Here is a 17348-nt window from a genome sequence, read left to right on the forward strand (position 1 = left end):
AAGCATCAGAAGTTGCATAGAGGCAGGGAGGCTGTATCAGAGGGAGGCATCCGCTCGACACAGACGACAACCCCAAACAAATGGTCATGACGATCAACTGACCCTGAGTGAGCAGGAAAGGGATGATGAAATACCATGAGAAGGAGTTAATACTGTAGATGAAGTCGGATGAGGGGCTTGTCCCGGACCCATAGGGGCTTGCTTGGAATGCACATGGTCCATGAATGAACACTCATGGGCACTGTGAGCCTGTGCCATCAGCACAGTCCGAGTGATGGACCCTGCATCAAGGTCAAAGGATGTTCCACAGAGTACAGGTCTGGCAAAGTTGCAGATGGAAGAGTGCATATTCACAGAAAATTGAGAACAGGCCATTGCAGTAGTCCTCCATGGGAATTACCAGTCCTATGGAGACAGTGGGCTCTTTGGGGATAGAGAGGCAAGGAAGGATGGCTCTGAGGAGGATCAGCTTGCAGGGTGACCTCACAGAGACGTCAGTCATGTGATGACAGAGGGTGAGTGTTGAGTGGAAGATCATCACAGGCTATCCGCAAGCATGTTATAGAGCAAGAATATGGACAAGAGAGGCTGGAGAGTGATTGACATGGAAGGAGGGTGCAGGTGTGTTGATGAGGATTGCCTCCATGTGCAGCACATGACCTGTATGCAGTCTGCATCACAACAAGCATGTAGCAGTCAAGCATTGCATTGGTCACACATGGCAGTCATGACTACATAGCCTGAACTGGAAGTCAATCACAACACATCACCCAAGCAACATACACATGGCCTGGACACACACGCATGGACACTCACCGGACATCGCCTCAAGATCCGGGAGGTCTTCCATGCCTTGGATCTGATCCTCTGCTATGAACCCTCCAGCGATCACCTTATGTTCTGTGAATTCATCGTCCTCTGGTGGTGTCCCACTGCCAGTCACCAAAGTAGAGGCATAATTAGAAGCCCCCAAGGCACTAATGCGGTCCACGATGCACTGCCAGTGGGCCCTACAATGAGCAGGCGTAGTTTTGCACCCTGCCGTCACCAGCATGTCACGGCCCTGTTCCCACACGTAGCCCACAAGTGTGTCCAGTTCCACATAATTAAAACTCTGCTTCCTTGAAGTGCCGGAGGGCCGAGCCATGTCTGGGGTCCCAGCCTCTTCAACAAGAGCATGCTTCTTCCACTTCGGAGGTGGTGCAGACCCTGAGTGGATTCCGCCACTCCGGTCATTAGGGGCTGAAGCACAAGTGGATTGGCCACTGGAAGCAGGCAATGGCATGATGACCAAAGGTCTCACTGCAGGCCCTGTAGTGTGGGCTGGGTTTTGTTGCCAGGTCCCAGCACAACAACTGCCTCGGTGTGAGGGGCTGGGACCAAAACTGTCCCGACTGGGTGACTCAGAGCCGAGGTGGTGTCAGCTGCAGCAGCCCCTGCAGCATCCACACCCTGGCTGCTCGGGGCAGCAGATGACATTGCTGCCCCAGATTTACGTGGCCTGGTGACAGCAACTTTCACCACCACACGTGGCTTGGACTTTGTGACACGGAAGTCAGACTGTGAGTCATTCCATGCCTGTTCTGTGACCAATCCAGGCTGGGCTAGCAGGCCCTGAGCTGGGGTGGTGTCAGCTGCATCTCCATGACCTGCTGGGGGTGGGGGGGATAGATGTTCCTGAATGATCCTGGACACACTGCCCTCATGGGCCACCCTGCCCACCTCGCCACCATGGCCACCCTGCCATCGTTGCCCACTACAGCTACCTTGGCCACCTTGGTCACCCTGGACATGTCCCCTACCGCGGATACCTCTGGGAAGTCACCCAGCTTTGCCTTCCTTACCACTTGGTGGCCTCCCAACCATGGCACTGATGTACTTGTGCGAATGGGAGGTGCAGAAAACAATTGTCCTGGGCAATTGGGGCGAAGGGGGCAGGGTACTAGATGGAATAGGTACCTCTGTGCTCCTGCAAGGCTGTCTGTGACCCCTGGGTAAAAATGCGGGTCATGCAACACTCAGGTACCCCAAAAACAAAAACAAACCTGCACACGACTCCTCGGTAGCCAACGCGCATAAAATGAACATCCTGCAGTATGCTGTGGCACCCAGAAACACAAAAAATGCATACACATGGAACACCAGGCTACTATGACCTCGTAAATGGGTTACACGACAAACAGGGGCAACCACAGTGGGAATAATATGTGCGCGAGTCACCCTCTGCCTGGAAAAATGAAGAAAAAAACACTAGTGAAGCACTGCTGCAGTAAACAAGAAGTACGCACTGCAACCATTGTGAAGTAATCACGTGTGAACTCACAAGAAGAAGAATCACACTCGTCGGTCCCCATGAAAAGCATGTACATCCAAATGGCATCCTACGCAGACTTTCAACCCGAACTGAAGGCAACACCCCCGCACGTCACGTCACTTACACACTTACGTGCTAAGAGCCTTTCCTCGAATTCCACGCTAACACGCTGTTTTGCACGTGCGGAGTGACTCTGCATAAAGCTGGCCACGTGACAACACAGGAAAGACCACGTTCCTGCCCATAAGGCCATTTACCTGCCCCCCCAACACCACAAGCTGCCTCCAAGAGACATCTGCTGCTGCCAACCAACTCAGTGTGCCTGCTGCCAATGTGCCCTGCAATTTGGTGCCTGCACAGAAGACATTGCCAGGGATCCTGTTGCTGCGACCACCCCTGCTGAAACAGAAGACTCCGACTGCTGTACCATTACTCCACAGCCCAGCCCCAGGACCCATTTTCCCACCCACACTTGCCTCAGGGGTTGCCATGTCAGACCAAACACCATCTGGGGCCAGTGGCAACCTCCCGGCAGAGAGGCAGAGGGCTGCCAGCTTCAGTGCCAATGAAGTTGGCATCCTGGTGAAGCAAGTCCTGGGCATTATGATGCCCTCCTCTCAACATCGCGCACCAACAAGGAAGGACAGAGAGGGATCTGGGAGGACATTGTGGGTGCCATCAAAGAGGAGAGGGTGGCACCCCACGACTACAAGAATGTCCTGAAGCGCTGGGAGGACTTCAGTTCCAGGACCCTCAACAAGGCCCATTGCCTCATCGAGGCTGAGGATGAAGTTAAAACGAGATGAGGGTCCTGGAGCTCATACGCCTATCGCTTTACCACCAGGTCCTACTGTTGCAGACCCACCTGGAGTCAAGTGGTAAGTGTCCATGTGTTCTTGTCCAGCGTACTGCATGTTGAGGTGTGGCTGGAGTGTGCACCTTGGCCTTATGTCTGGCATGCCCCATGTATGGATTTATGTGTGCAGGGACATGACAGTGCTGCATGTGAGTCCAGTCAAGCGTGTTCCACATCAATGGTGTCTGTGTTGCAATGCATGATGTGCACCAGCATGTGACGACGTACACATGTTTGCATGCCTGTGTGTGGACTTGGCCATGCGAGGGGTGTGAAACATGGATGCTTACGTCATCTTCATGGATATGCTTGGTGTACATGTGCTTGTGTCTGAGTAGTGAGTGTGTGACTGGAAAACGCCATGGATGCATGACACATGAGCATCACCATGTGTGATTGACTGATGCAGCACTATTGTCCATGAGTGCACTGTGACGGGAGGTAGACATGGCCAGATGCATGACTGTCCGGTGGTGTGGGTGCATGTGATGTGCATGTCTCATGATGCATGTGATGTCCAGCCCCCCTTCAGAAGTTCCTGCAGTGCCATGGACATGGATGCGAATGTCTGTTGCACATGCCATGATTGTTTGTGCATGTGTATTGCTTGCACTGACCCGTGTGTTGTGGAGGGGGATGATGGTTATGGCGTTTCACAGTGCCACTCATTTGCCTTTTCTTTGTGTCTGGCAGACATTTGATCGGTGCACTGATGCTTGTTTTCAATGTCTCCCTATCTACAGCGCCGATGGAGGAAGAGGGCAGAGACGGTGTTAGGGAGAATCCTGTGCAGTGCCCTTAGGGACCACTACACACAATTAAGACTAAATGTGGTAATACAAGTTCACCTTTGGTAAAAGCCTGTACTACTATGTTAAAGTGGTAGCAGTAGCGGAGCAGCCAGGCTTATCTCAAGAGTATATGAGCAGTAGCAGAGATTACACAAAGGGCCCACAATTACTGTGTCTCAAGCAAACACTGACTCAAGGTTTCAGGAGACTCGCAGGGAGTTGGAGAGGAGCATGGCGGAATCCACAGTGTTGGATGATGCCCTGGCCAAAACTCTTGGTAACAATAGTGAGTCGTAGGACTAGCCCGCCGCCATTGTATATAGTTCTTTAGTGTTAGGTTTCCTTGGTTTGTTTTATTATTTGGAGGACACAGATACTGACAGAGACACTTTTTGTATGTAGTTGTTTTTTTTAATAGGGTGTTTTTGGAGGATGTATCTGGGATCATGGATCCTTCATCCTTTCTTGCATAAAGTTGGACTTTGGTGGATTTATTTATTTTTTCCATGGAGTAATGGTTTTTATTGTTTTACGTTTGGGACTGCAAACATGACTTGGACAAGAACCAGTTTCTGGATTTTCCCTTTTTTGGATTTTAATGTTCCTTTGGGATTAGCATTTCCTTTTGATTTACGTTCATTTCATTTTCAATCTCATCTTTGATTAACATTTGGTGTATTTTACTATTTTTAATACATTTTCATACAGTACAATCTGAGTATTGTCTGCTCTCAATTGTTCGGTGCATGTGTCAATCGTCATTGGCTTAGACATGTGTCACTGCTGTGTAGCTATGTTGGTCATGTCTTTGGGAGCATGCATGTGTGCTTTTGTGAATACCATGCCATGGGGCCAGTACTGGGAAGTGCGGCCAATGGATGGGTGTGGAGTTGCACTGGGTGGGGGCAGCGTGGGGTGGCATTTGGGTGGCCATTTGCTACATGATTGTATGTTGTGACAATGTGTTTGTTGGGGGGACATGAGTCAGAGTCTGCCTGCAGGTTGCCGTCACTGGTGGAGGTGGGGGGACATAAGTCGGGCCCTGCCTGCAGGTTTCTGTCACTGGTGGGGGTGGGGCAACAGGAGTCAGGGCCTGCTTGCAGGTTGCTGTCACTGGTGGGGGTGAGGGGACATGAGTTGGGACCTGCCTGCAGGTTGCTGTCACCTGTGGGGGTGGGAGGACATGAGTCGGGGCCTGCCTGTAGGTTGCCGTTACTGGTGGGGGGACATGAGTCAGGCCTGCTTGCAGGTGTATGGTGCCATTTGGGCTGCCTGCGGGGCATGGGTATGGGTAGTGGGCTACCTGCGGGGTATGGACACAGGTGTTGGGGGTCCCCTGTGGTATGGGGCTGTCTGCGGGACATGGTCACGGGTGTTGGGGGCTCCATGTGGTGTGGGTTGCCTGCGGGGCATGGTCACGGGTGTTGGGGGCCCCGTGTGGTGTGGGCTGCCTGCGAGGTATGGTCACAAGTGATAGGGGGCTATCTTGTGGTGTGGACTGCCGGCAGGGCATGGTCACGGGTGGTGGGGGCCCCTGTAGTGTGGGCTGCCTGTGGGGCATGGGCACCCCGCTCGTGGCAGTCAAATCGTGTGAAAGGTGACTCACGTACCCCTGAAACATGTACCCCACTCGTGCCAGTCAAATCGCGTGAAAACGCCCTCGCTTACCCCCGCAAAATCACATACCTCACTTGCACCAGGCAAATCGCTTGAAAAGGGCCTCGTGTACCCCCAAAATCACACACCTCGCTCGTGCCAACAAAATCGTGTGAAAACGCCCTTGCGTACACCCGCATGAGACAAATTGCATGAAAACTGGTGCGCGTACCCCCCAAAATCGTGCCCCCCTCTCGCAAATCACGTGAAAAGGCTGTTGCCGCCTGCCATCAGCCACGAACACCCCCTAGAGGCATCACACACCACAGGGGACCCCCAACACCCGTGACCATGCCCTGGAGGCAGCCCATACAACATGGGGCCCCCCAACACCCGTGATCATGCCCCACAGCAGCCCACACCACATGGGACCCCCAACACCCATGTCCATGCCCTGCAGGCAGCCCATCACCCGTACCCATGCCCCAAAGGCAGCCCACAAAACATGGGGCCCCCCAACACCCGTGACAATGCCCCGCAGCCAGCCCACACCACATGGGGCCCCCAATACCTGTGTCCATACCCCATAGGCAGCCCATCACCCGTGTCCATATCCCACAGGCAGCCCACACCACACGGGGCCCCGAACACCCATCACATGCCCCGCAGGCAGCCCTCTCCACAGGGGACCCCGAACACCCATGTCCATGCCCTGCAGGCAGCCCATCACCCGTACACATGCCCCGCAGGCTGCCCACACCACATGGGGCCCCCCAATGCATGTGACCATGCCCCACAGGCAGCCCACACCACATGGGGCCCCCAACACCTGTGTTCAAAACCTGTAGGCAGCCCATCACCCGTGTCCATACCCCACAGGCAGCCCACACCACATGGGGCCCCCCAACACCCGTGACCATGCCCTGAAGGCAGCCCACACCCCATGGGCCCCCCCCAACACCTGTGACCATGTTTTGCAGGCAGTCCACACCACCGGGGACCCCCAACACACATGTCCATGCCCTGCAGGCAGCCCATCACCTGTACCCATGCCACGCAGGCAAACCCACACCACAGAGGACCACCAACACCCATGACCATGCCCTGCAGGCAGCCCATCACCCTTGTCCATACCCCGCAGGCAGCCCATCACCCGTGTCCATGTCACATAGGCAGCCCACACCACAGGTGACCTCCACCACCTGTGACCATGCCCCGCAGGCAGCCCACACCACAGGGGACCCCTAGTCCCCACGACCATGCCCCACAGGCAGCCCACACTCCAGGGGAACCCCCAACACACGTCATCACACATGCAGCACTTTCCACGTGATTTGGATAGTACTGGCGGGGTACGGGATTTTGCGGGTGGTACGCAAGGCCATCTTCACGCAATTTGACTGGCGCGAGCGGGGTGCGCAATTTTGCGGGTGTACGCGAGGCACTTTTCATGCGATTTGACTGGCGCGAGCGGGATACACGAATTTGCGGGGGTACGCAAGGCACTTTTTTTCACACGATTTGACTGGCGTGAGCGGGGTACACAAGGCAGTTTTCACACGATTTGACTGGCGCGAGCAGAGTACGGGATTTTGCGGGTGTGTGCTAGGCCATTTTCACATGATTTCACTGCTGGGAGTGCGGTACGTTCCGATTTTTCACGGGAATACGATGGTGGGGGTCTGTGTACTGGGCCAAGGGTCGCGCAGAGCCTTTGCATCGTATTGGACTTTTCACTGGCTTTTTCCTGCGCAAGGGGAAATGTTGGGGGCGTAACTGGTGCTACAGGATGTTCACTGCGTCACGGCTGGTTATGGCTCGGGATATCCATGAATACGCGGTGCGCGAAAAAGCTGTTTTGCACTGCACCTCACGCACGTGTGGCGCACGCTGCCTCTCTGCGCGAGCCACGTGTGATAATTCTGCGCCATGAATTGGCCTCTTAATCATAAATAATAACAGTAATGGAGGTGGATAAACACAAGATAGGAGACATTCATGGAAAACAGTGCAGTAGCCAACATACGACTATTGATCAGCATTGCTAATAATGTGAAAAAATACACAGTGACATCATTTATCGACATAGATTATTCTAAATGTGAATAAAACACTGTAGTAGTAATTCAAGACCACACTGAGAACTATTATATGATGTGATAGGTATTTTATAATGCATTTAATACCCAGAGGTTTCTAATCGCAGTCGCTAGGATCAAACCTGTGTTGCTCTGTGTCATCTTGCTGCCAAGGTGAGCATGTTGGCCCTGAACTATCCTCCCAATGATTGTCAATAATATTGATCATAATAATAACCAAAGGTTACAAAGAAATAGTCATTAATGAAAAAGTGACATCATTTAGCAGAAATATTTTCAGCCAAGAGCTATACAAACATTGTAGTAATTATTCATGAAAGCTATCACAGTGACGGACAGAATCACAGTAATTAAAACTATTTAAAAAATAATACCAAAGGAAAAAGAAAACATTAGTAATGCAAAATAAGTCACTTCAGGATAAAAAAGAATATATAAGAAATAGTTGATAATACATGAAAAATGCAACATTGACCAAAATGTGTAAGAGGGCTTGCTTCTTTGCTTTTCTTTGCTTTTCAGATGAATATTTTATTGCAATGGATGCTAGCAGATATTGTTTTAAAGTCTGTAATCTTTTTGAGGACATCCCTGTATGTATGTATCGGTTTGTAGATTATGGATGGTGGCTATCTGTTTACATGGGAGTGGAAATTGGAAACAGAGAATTTTGGAGGGGTTCAACTATGTGCTTTCATGGATGGTTTATGTCCAAGAGGTCTTCTGAAAGACTGGTGTTGCTTAAGTTGTGGATGTGTAATATACAGAGTTAGAGTGGATCTGAACATTGAGGTTGTATGAGGTGGTTGACAGAACCAGGTCTCTGTGATGAAGATAGGATCAAGGATTTGTGTTGCGGAGAAACCTTTGTTGCCTGCAGTATGATAGACTTCTTAGAGTTCAATGGAGAGCATGGTTGTTTAGACAGAGAGGGGGTACTGATGATAAGGTATTACATTTTGGATTAAAAGAGCAAGGATGTTGGGTGCAGTATTACATGTGGGCTTGGAGTGGTTAGTGTGTTGGGCATAATGGTGGTTTACCGAAGGTGAGACAGGTAAGGATTCTAGCCCCTGGCCTTCCAAGAGTTTCGAGGGCAGAACATGGAGAGGTATTGTATTCCTCTTTGTTTTGCTTAGGAAGATCAGCTGAGGGAAACTTCTGCTGCTGAGAATTATGTGGGAAAGGTAGGTGGTGGCATAGATGAAAAGGGCAGTAAAAGGAGGTTAAAACAAAGAAAATCAGAGATTACAAGCTTGGAGAAAGGTCATGACCCTACTGCACATGCACATGTATTTGTTCATTCGATTTTAAGTATGTTCCTGCAAGTTCTCAGTTGAAAGGTACTGTTGGCAAAGCCAAATGTCTAAAGACAGAATCAGATACAGTCCTAGTTTTTTTCTTTGCATTTTTGGGCTTAGAGTTTCACATTTTAAATGGTAAAGACGAATTACAAATATAAGAAAGCAAAAAAAGATCAGGATCAACTAGCTACTCACATCTCCGATAGAGCAGCATGAATTCATTTGGCTCGATTACAAGTATGGTGGTAAAAAAGACAATCTGGTAATTACTATTACCAGATGTGTCAAATGTAGGTGCACCGTACAATAAAGCCTTTACTAAAATGAATGTGTTAACAGTATTTACCAATTGTGGTAACAGTCTGACAGTGCTCCCAATATAACCAGAAGAGGAATTTCTGCATCTGGCAATATTGATACCGAAACTGGAAATACCTAATATCCGGCAAAGAACACTCATCTTTGCGGCCATCACCGCTGCACAATCCAGTACAAATCTGAGTACCATTGCACCATCTAGAAAAATTAGTTGGAATCTGAGGACCTTACAGGAGGTGAGGGAGGTGACTAGAGGCCGGGCAAGACAACATTGTCGGAGCTCATGGTCCATGCCAAAGATATAGCCAAGGAGGCACTGAGGCACGTGGGGCATCGGATGGTGAAAACTACACCTGCCAAATGTGCACCACTTTAGGGCTGTGGCTATGACACTGTCCAGGTTGCTCCTGCTCATGCCTGTATGACCAGGAACATGTAGAAAATGTGGGATGACCGTAACCGCAGGGTACACCTGAGATGACTGGCAGGGGGGCCTGTCAACTGGAGTTGGAAATATTACAAAGTCATACTGGAAATACTGGGAGGCAAAAGTGGACATCAATGGCAGTGTTTGAGTCAGGCACATATAAGGCAGATTGTGAATATGTTGGGGTGTGAGTATGTTGGGGTGGTAAGGAAGTGTCTCCATTATTACAAGGTGTTCATGTTACACGCTCCATATTGATGGTCTAGGGGTTCGGTGAAACTGAGCGTGAGTGCTACTTTTTGTTCAGAACGGATACATATTAGCTTGCGTGTGCCCAGACAGATAAAGTATTAAATCCACCAAATGTAAAAACACATATGCACATTAATATAAATACATGTGGAATTCATGAATCTCAATATAAGTGGCCTTTTCACAATGAATCAGAACACGGTGGTTAGAGCTTTCTTGCAAAATGTACTTTGACTTCTAAACATGTTTTCAGACAGCAGAAAAGCCTGTGAATAAGTGACTTCAGCCTTCGCCGTCAACCGCTGTACAGATAGTCTCGCGTTTTTATGGTCTGACAAGTCTCAAAGACAGTAAATGTAATCTCCTGCTGTTTGAGAGCATGAACAATGAGAGCAAGTTATGCTATTTATTCTGGTCCGTACTAAAACACAGGTAAGATGGTGCTTAACACTATTTAGGAGTTTCTGATGAATAGAACAGTTTCAGTAGAACAGGGATCTGGGAAATGAGGTAGCATCACAGACAAAGGAAAATTATTCACTGAGCTTCCTCATATTTCAGTAAATGTTGATACAAAGCATGTGCAAATCCAGAGTTAGGATTTAAATGGCTTTGGCCAGTTATTGCTAGTAATGAATTATGTGTTCAATACCAATGTACAACTATGTGTTGGCGTCATGACCTACTACGGACGAATCATAAGGAGAGGTGTGTTATGAATATAATCTGAAGATAATTATTGAGATAAACCTGCCCAAGGAAAACATAGGAATTAGGAAAACATGGGATTTCTTTGAAGAGGGTTGTGTCCAATCATGTTTGAGGGGTGGACTGCAATTAAGTAACTGTTGCAAAAATGTATAAAACGCGTGAAGTGATGGGGTATTGTTGAGATTTGGGTTAGTTTGGTCCTGCAACACCATATAACAACTCCCTAGGGCTTTGTACAATAAACTTACTTAATGTACAACCATGTACTCACTTCTTAAGTGGTGGGCCTGTTTGGGTTAAGGTGATTGAAGGCCCACCCACACATTTTGAAGAACCAGCTAGGAGCCCATGCATTCCGAGACATTGGGGGTCTTCTGTCCACACCTCTCAGCTGCAGCACTTCACAACAGGGACCAGTCCTCTGTGCACGGTGAAAAAGAGGTCTGCAGATGCCATATTGGTGAAAGGTCCGTCTGCTCCCCAGAGATGTGCTTCTGTGGCCTAGCTGTGTAGGACAACTTGATAACGAACCACATCGGAGCACCTTGGGTTCACATGAGTACACATTTGGAGGTCTAAAGCAAGGGGGAAATAGGGGAAATAGGGGAAAAAGGGGGTTGTTTCTTTGATTTAAGGGTTTTTTGGTAAGGCTAGATTTGGAGTATGGATTTGAAACTTTTTGTGATTGTGGGGATTGAAAAAGTGCATGTTCTGTTGAGACTTGGGTAGTTTGGTCCTGCAACACCACCCAACCGTGCCCCATAGCCCAACCACACAAGTACACAATTTACATTCCTGCAATTATGAATTGAAACTGCATGGATGCAAACCCCAGAGAATGTCCATGTGCTCCCCCATCCACTGAAAAGGGAAGGGTCAATGAGTCCAACCAAACCAAGCACACTATTCCAGACAGGTTTGTTGTTCCAGACATAGTGAACGCCATAATATGTCATGGGAAGAAGGTAGGATACATCATGTCATGTCTCTGCTGGAAAATGGACAGCATAGTCAGTGCTACCACCCTCCAAAGCCAGTACATGAGGGAAAGCACTGAGGCTACCACACATGGCTTTACTCTGATGTCTGACATTTTGGAGCATATGGCGAGGATATGGCGAGGACACTAGTTCAATTAAAATCCTTGACCACTGCTGTCCATACAACAACAACCTCTGTCAACACTATGAATGAATATGCACTCTGAAGTCCTTCCCATTGTTCTACAAGACTATGACACCCTTAACCTATAAGACTGTTTGAGTAGAAGGAAGTAGGTGCAGATTTGGACTGTTGCTTATTGCACACCACTGTTTGGGTGGTAGACGGTTCTGTTTGGGAGGCGGGGAGAAAGAGGGATGTTTTTGGGAGGGAGGAAGTAGATAGGTTTACTGGGATGGAGGAGGTAGACTGGTGTTTTGGGTAAGCAGAGTGGTGTGTTGGGGAGAGTGACGAGTGATTACAGTGGGAGTGCATAGATGGCTTGATGGTCTATTGAAGAAAGTGTGCTATACTGCAAATTCTATATGTGTCAATTATTATTTAATCAAACATTAATCATGGGTTGAATTAGGTTGCATATGTGCATGTTACAGTATTCAAATCATACTTGGCATCACTGGACATGCATGGCATGCGCTGCCTGATATTAAAACACGAATACAGATTACTGTTACATGGTTATCTGTGGCCACCCACACATGAACTTTAGGTCACTAAATGATGCTTTGCAATCTGCCTTTCCCACATATCCCATGTTGGGTGTATGGCTTGTTCAACTTCTTCATCATCATCCTTGTCACTGTCTAATGGAATTATGACCTTCAGGGGCATTAGCACAGTATTCTGTAAGCATACATTGTGTAACATGAAACATGCTATGACAATGTACCCAACCTTGTTGGAGACATACATGTGGGCTCCATCAGTTCTCTGTAAGCAACAGCTCCAGGCTTCCAGTATTCCAAAGGGGTCTTGGGAGGATAGCTCAGGGGCAATGTGCTCATCCTGGAAGCAAGATGATGCAGAGCAGCACAGGTTCGATCCCCAGGTCAGTACTTAGAAACCTCTGGGCATTAAGCACGTTATAAATAACCAATTACAATTACCTATATCTGATGCTACATATTCAATGCGTGCCACTTTATACAGCCTCTATGCATGCCTCTGTGTATTGCAGTATGGGTCAGTAGCTATGACACAAGTGCAAAGCCTGTGTCACCTGTAAGGATGTGGGTGCGAAATTGGTCAATGTTTGCATGCTTTTTGGATGACCAAACGTATACATGGGGTGTAGTTTATGCATGAATCGGTCAATGTAGCATGAGTGAGGAATGTGGGAGATAATCTGATTCAACATTTGTTACTTTGTGCTGTGCATGGCTGCTCTTGCCTCTCTGCTTATAGCCTGCATCTTTAAAGTGGTGAACAACAACCATGGTATGTTTACCTAAGAGTCATGTCCTCTATCCCCTGTGTGTTGCCATGTACTCTAGGAGGGAACTGTTGTGCTGTACCATTGAACAATGTGTAGAGCCAGAGACCCTTACCCAATAGTGTGTGATGGTCATGTTGGTGTCACACACCATTTGCACATTCAGAGTCTGCTGATAATTCTGATTCCTGTACGCTTGCTCTGTGGTATAGAAGCATACCATTGGCACACGTGTGAAGTCCACGAGCCATTTATATATAGGAATTGGGCAATATCAAAGAAGCATCGTTTCATAACATTATGGCCTCTCGAGTTGTTGGAAGGGAAATATGTGTTGCAGCCTGGCATAGTAGGGCAGCCAACACCCACAAGAGTATTTTTGAAAATGTGGGCTGGACTATGACATGCACCATGGAGACAGTGTGCTTATTGCTGCTTGTCGAAAGCAACTGGAGTATGTACACTATCTTCAGTAGAAGCGGGATGGTAGTCTGTATGGCAGTTTGGCTCTCAAGGTCACTCTCAATGTATTGAATCACATGGATTTCTGTTATTGCCCATGGGTTTATTGAGAAATATGGTATTGGCGGACTCTGCCTTCCCCTCTATTATTTTTGGGCCATCTTCTGAATCATTGTAGCATTCCTCTGGGCATCGAATAGCAGGTTCAGCTCCCCTACATATATTGGCAATGCTTCACTGGGCTCAATGTTGTTGTTGGTCTTGCTAGTGTTTGTATATGGCATTTTTCTTTGTTGGGAGGGGTGATTATGTGTACCTATGACTGATTTACCCCACGTGCCCCTCATTACAGTTTGGTTGTCAATGTCAGTAAATTCGTGTGGTGTTTCAAGTGTTATTTTTCCCTGGAATCTTCACGATATTGGCCACTATCTGCATCCGTTATTGTGCAGGTACCTAGAGCAACACGAGTTTTTCAGATTACTTCAAAACCTTCCACGCATCACTTTTTTTGGTTACAGTAAGGCATTGTTACCACTATTATGTTTGGAAGCTTTGTGCCGGGTATTATCACATGCTGTGAATTACTTGTACACTGCAGTAAAATGTATGGTATTCACTGATACCGTATGGTTTACTATTCCTGCCACACTAGTAATCATGTCCTTACTATGCATCGGTCTGAAGAGTGTCTGCCTTCTTTGCCTTCAAACGCACATGTTAGACTATTACTGCTTGCTTTATGCTTACTTTGATACCACAATGCATTTTGCTTAAAAAGGGTTATCATATCAGTTACAAAGTCCATATTATCTTGCTCAACTATGGGTAGAGATTACAACTAAAAAAACAAATGGCAATGCAAATGCAAATCACAACATTCAAGAAATATACCCTGATGTGGGAGGGCATTACCAGTCAGGTAATGGCTGGGATCAGAGTTACATGCCCAAACGAGGTGAAGGACTTGAGCTCCTGACGGGCAGTGCCTTCTCACATCCGGGTATGCTGCTATCAGTGCCTCAGCATGCTTTCCAGGGTTCTAATTGTTTTTTTGGGGGGGGGGGGGGTCTGTGGGGAGAAATACTGTGCTTGCCATTTCTCCACTTAAAAAACAAAAACAACTACAAAACAAAATGGCCACCAAGGGAAACAGGAACTACGTTTGCTACCTTTTCCCTTACCATGGTGGCCATTGTTGTGGCAGGAGGCGCCACAACAGAAAGTCTTCCCTGTGATGGCGAGGCACAGGTAAGCGGGGCAGGGTTTGGGGTGGCTAGGAGGAAGTTGGTTGGGAGGTGGAAATTTGAAAGGGACACAGATTGTTGATGGTCAACAGGCACTACCTACATACCAGCAGCCAACCCCCCTACCCCCCGCCAATTACCCAGGCATATTTAAAATTAGACTCATCATTGCTCATGTTATTCTTAAAACAGAAAGTGAAGTGGGTATTAGCACCAAGAAATAACGATAGTTAACCTGCATGATATCTGAGCCGTTAAAGGCATTGCTTACATCCAACCCTTTGTTCTTTTTTTACTTGTTTTTCTTTTACACGAAAGAGCAAAGTGGATCATAATTACATTATTGACCCTGCCCTATGGCCACACTGGACAGTAAAGGCCTGTGCGTCTTAAGCACCCTTGTGCACTTGGGTATTTATCTAGGTCTTCAGCACCCATAAAGAAAGGTAGTGCCCTCGAACAGAGCATACACATCGTAATTACAATATTGGATTGTTGTCCAGTCATTGTAAACAACGGGGCAGTGTCAGCAGAGGTTCAGACTAATTGTTACAAACCTTGATAGCTTGATGTTTCTCTACCTCTCTGTTCAGTGTCTCTTTCAGCCAACGTTCCACCTGGTCAACTCTCACTGAAGGTTCTGAGCACCTTTTCCGACTGTTTTCTTTTTTTTCTAAACAGTTTTTAACCATTTATTTGATTTTGAAGTATTATAATGGCATTCGAGTCACGAGGGAGAGGGCTTTAAGAGGTGTTTATTTTTTTCACCCCTTACCCTTGTTATGTGCCCTCAGTTACGCCTCCAGCTCAAACTCCGCTGTAAACTGGTGAGACCCTTTATTTACGCTCTTTTTAACACACTTACACTTCTGCAAGACCAACTCGATACAATAGAAACAACGTAGCTGTTGTCTGGTTAAAATCCTGTTCTGGCGGAAGCCTGCTGCTACAGACTGATCATTGCACTCATAAGTCATGCCCTAATTGAATCATGGACTTGCTGCTGTTAATTTGCTTCACAGGACTTGATCATTTTAAAAACATTGATGCTAATTAAAGAATTGAATGCACGGCGGCCCTGTCATCAAACGTTTTCACCATTGCTTACTGGGTACACTCCACTGGCTGCAGGAAGCAGACGCAATGCTAATTCGAAGCAGGTACGTGGTGCTCCACACACCTGCATGGCTCTTCCTGCACAACGTATTAATTAAGCAATTAAGACTTTGGAGGTGTCCATTAGACGTTAGTCCTGGTTAAATGCTGACTTCAATGTCATTCCACTCTATTATAGCAAATGTAATTAAAGCAATCTATTGTATCTGGTATTCTGAGCAAAGTGAATGCATGTGGGACCACATTTTAGTCAATCCGAGACAGCATTTTAATTGGCTCATGCATTAACTACATAATGAAATACCTGCTCTCTGTGCAATGGCACGCCTCCCTCTCTGTCTACTACTTTAATTTCCGCAACATGTGCATGTGGCCTTTATTGCTGGAAGTATATTTAGTTATGGTGTCGCAGTGTTGCAGACAACCGTTGTATGTGGAATTAGCAGCAGAAATGTTCGACCCACGCCAGTGAGTCGCAGTATAGGTTTTGAGAAAAATGTACAATCTGTTCTGTAATGTAACACTTGACATAATCCATTAGATGCCAGGATAGCAAAAGTGTGCGCGAAGATTTTAAATTATGCCTGTTTCATTATGCTTGTTGCAACCATATAGGCCAGCATTGCCACGGTAGAATACTTTCATGATGCCACTGCTCACAATATATGCCAGTAATTCCTCTGTAAAGTGCTTTCAGATGCTGCTGCCTTAAATATCATTCATTGTTACCACTGTAAAATATCAATGTAAAACGTTCATGATGCTGCAGTTGTCTCCAATATATCGAGCATTGTACATTGACTTGAGAATGGATTTACTGTATTGAAAGGAAGTGTACGTGCTTCCCTTTAAAACAGTAAACAATAGCTAGTGCTTGAGAAACATTGGAAAGGGGGGGAGAAAGTTATCATCATGGATGCCTCCTTTCTTACCACTGTTCACTTGTAATGGAGCAAGGGGTTTGAATTGACCCACTTTGCGAAATTAAACAACATTTACAGTAGGGGTATGATCATATTAATATATACACTATCCATTACAACTAATATGATGGCAAGAAATTATAGAACAATTGAAAATTACCGCAGGTGGCATTCCAGTAATACCACTACCTTTACCACTGCACTGGTGGCACTTCTAAAATTAGGTGGATATAGTATAGTGAACATGTCACTATACATGTTTTGTGAAGACACTCCGCCAATAATATAATGAGACCCTAATAAAACGTGCATGAAATAGTTATTCACTATGAAATCAAATGGAATTTGGAAAAATAAAGTTAGCTCCATTTTATTATGAAGCCACCACATGGGAATGTTATGTTTAAAACACTCAAGGTTCCATGCAACAGGTGCATGTAGCTCAACCATTTCTGCTTCACTTTTTCTTCCTGGAAAACATGTGAATAAAGTACTACT

The sequence above is a fragment of the Ambystoma mexicanum genome, chromosome 10, assembly GCF_040938575.1.
Source record: "Ambystoma mexicanum isolate Mex_15411 chromosome 10, UKY_AmexF1_1, whole genome shotgun sequence".
Taxonomy (NCBI): domain Eukaryota; kingdom Metazoa; phylum Chordata; class Amphibia; order Caudata; family Ambystomatidae; genus Ambystoma; species Ambystoma mexicanum.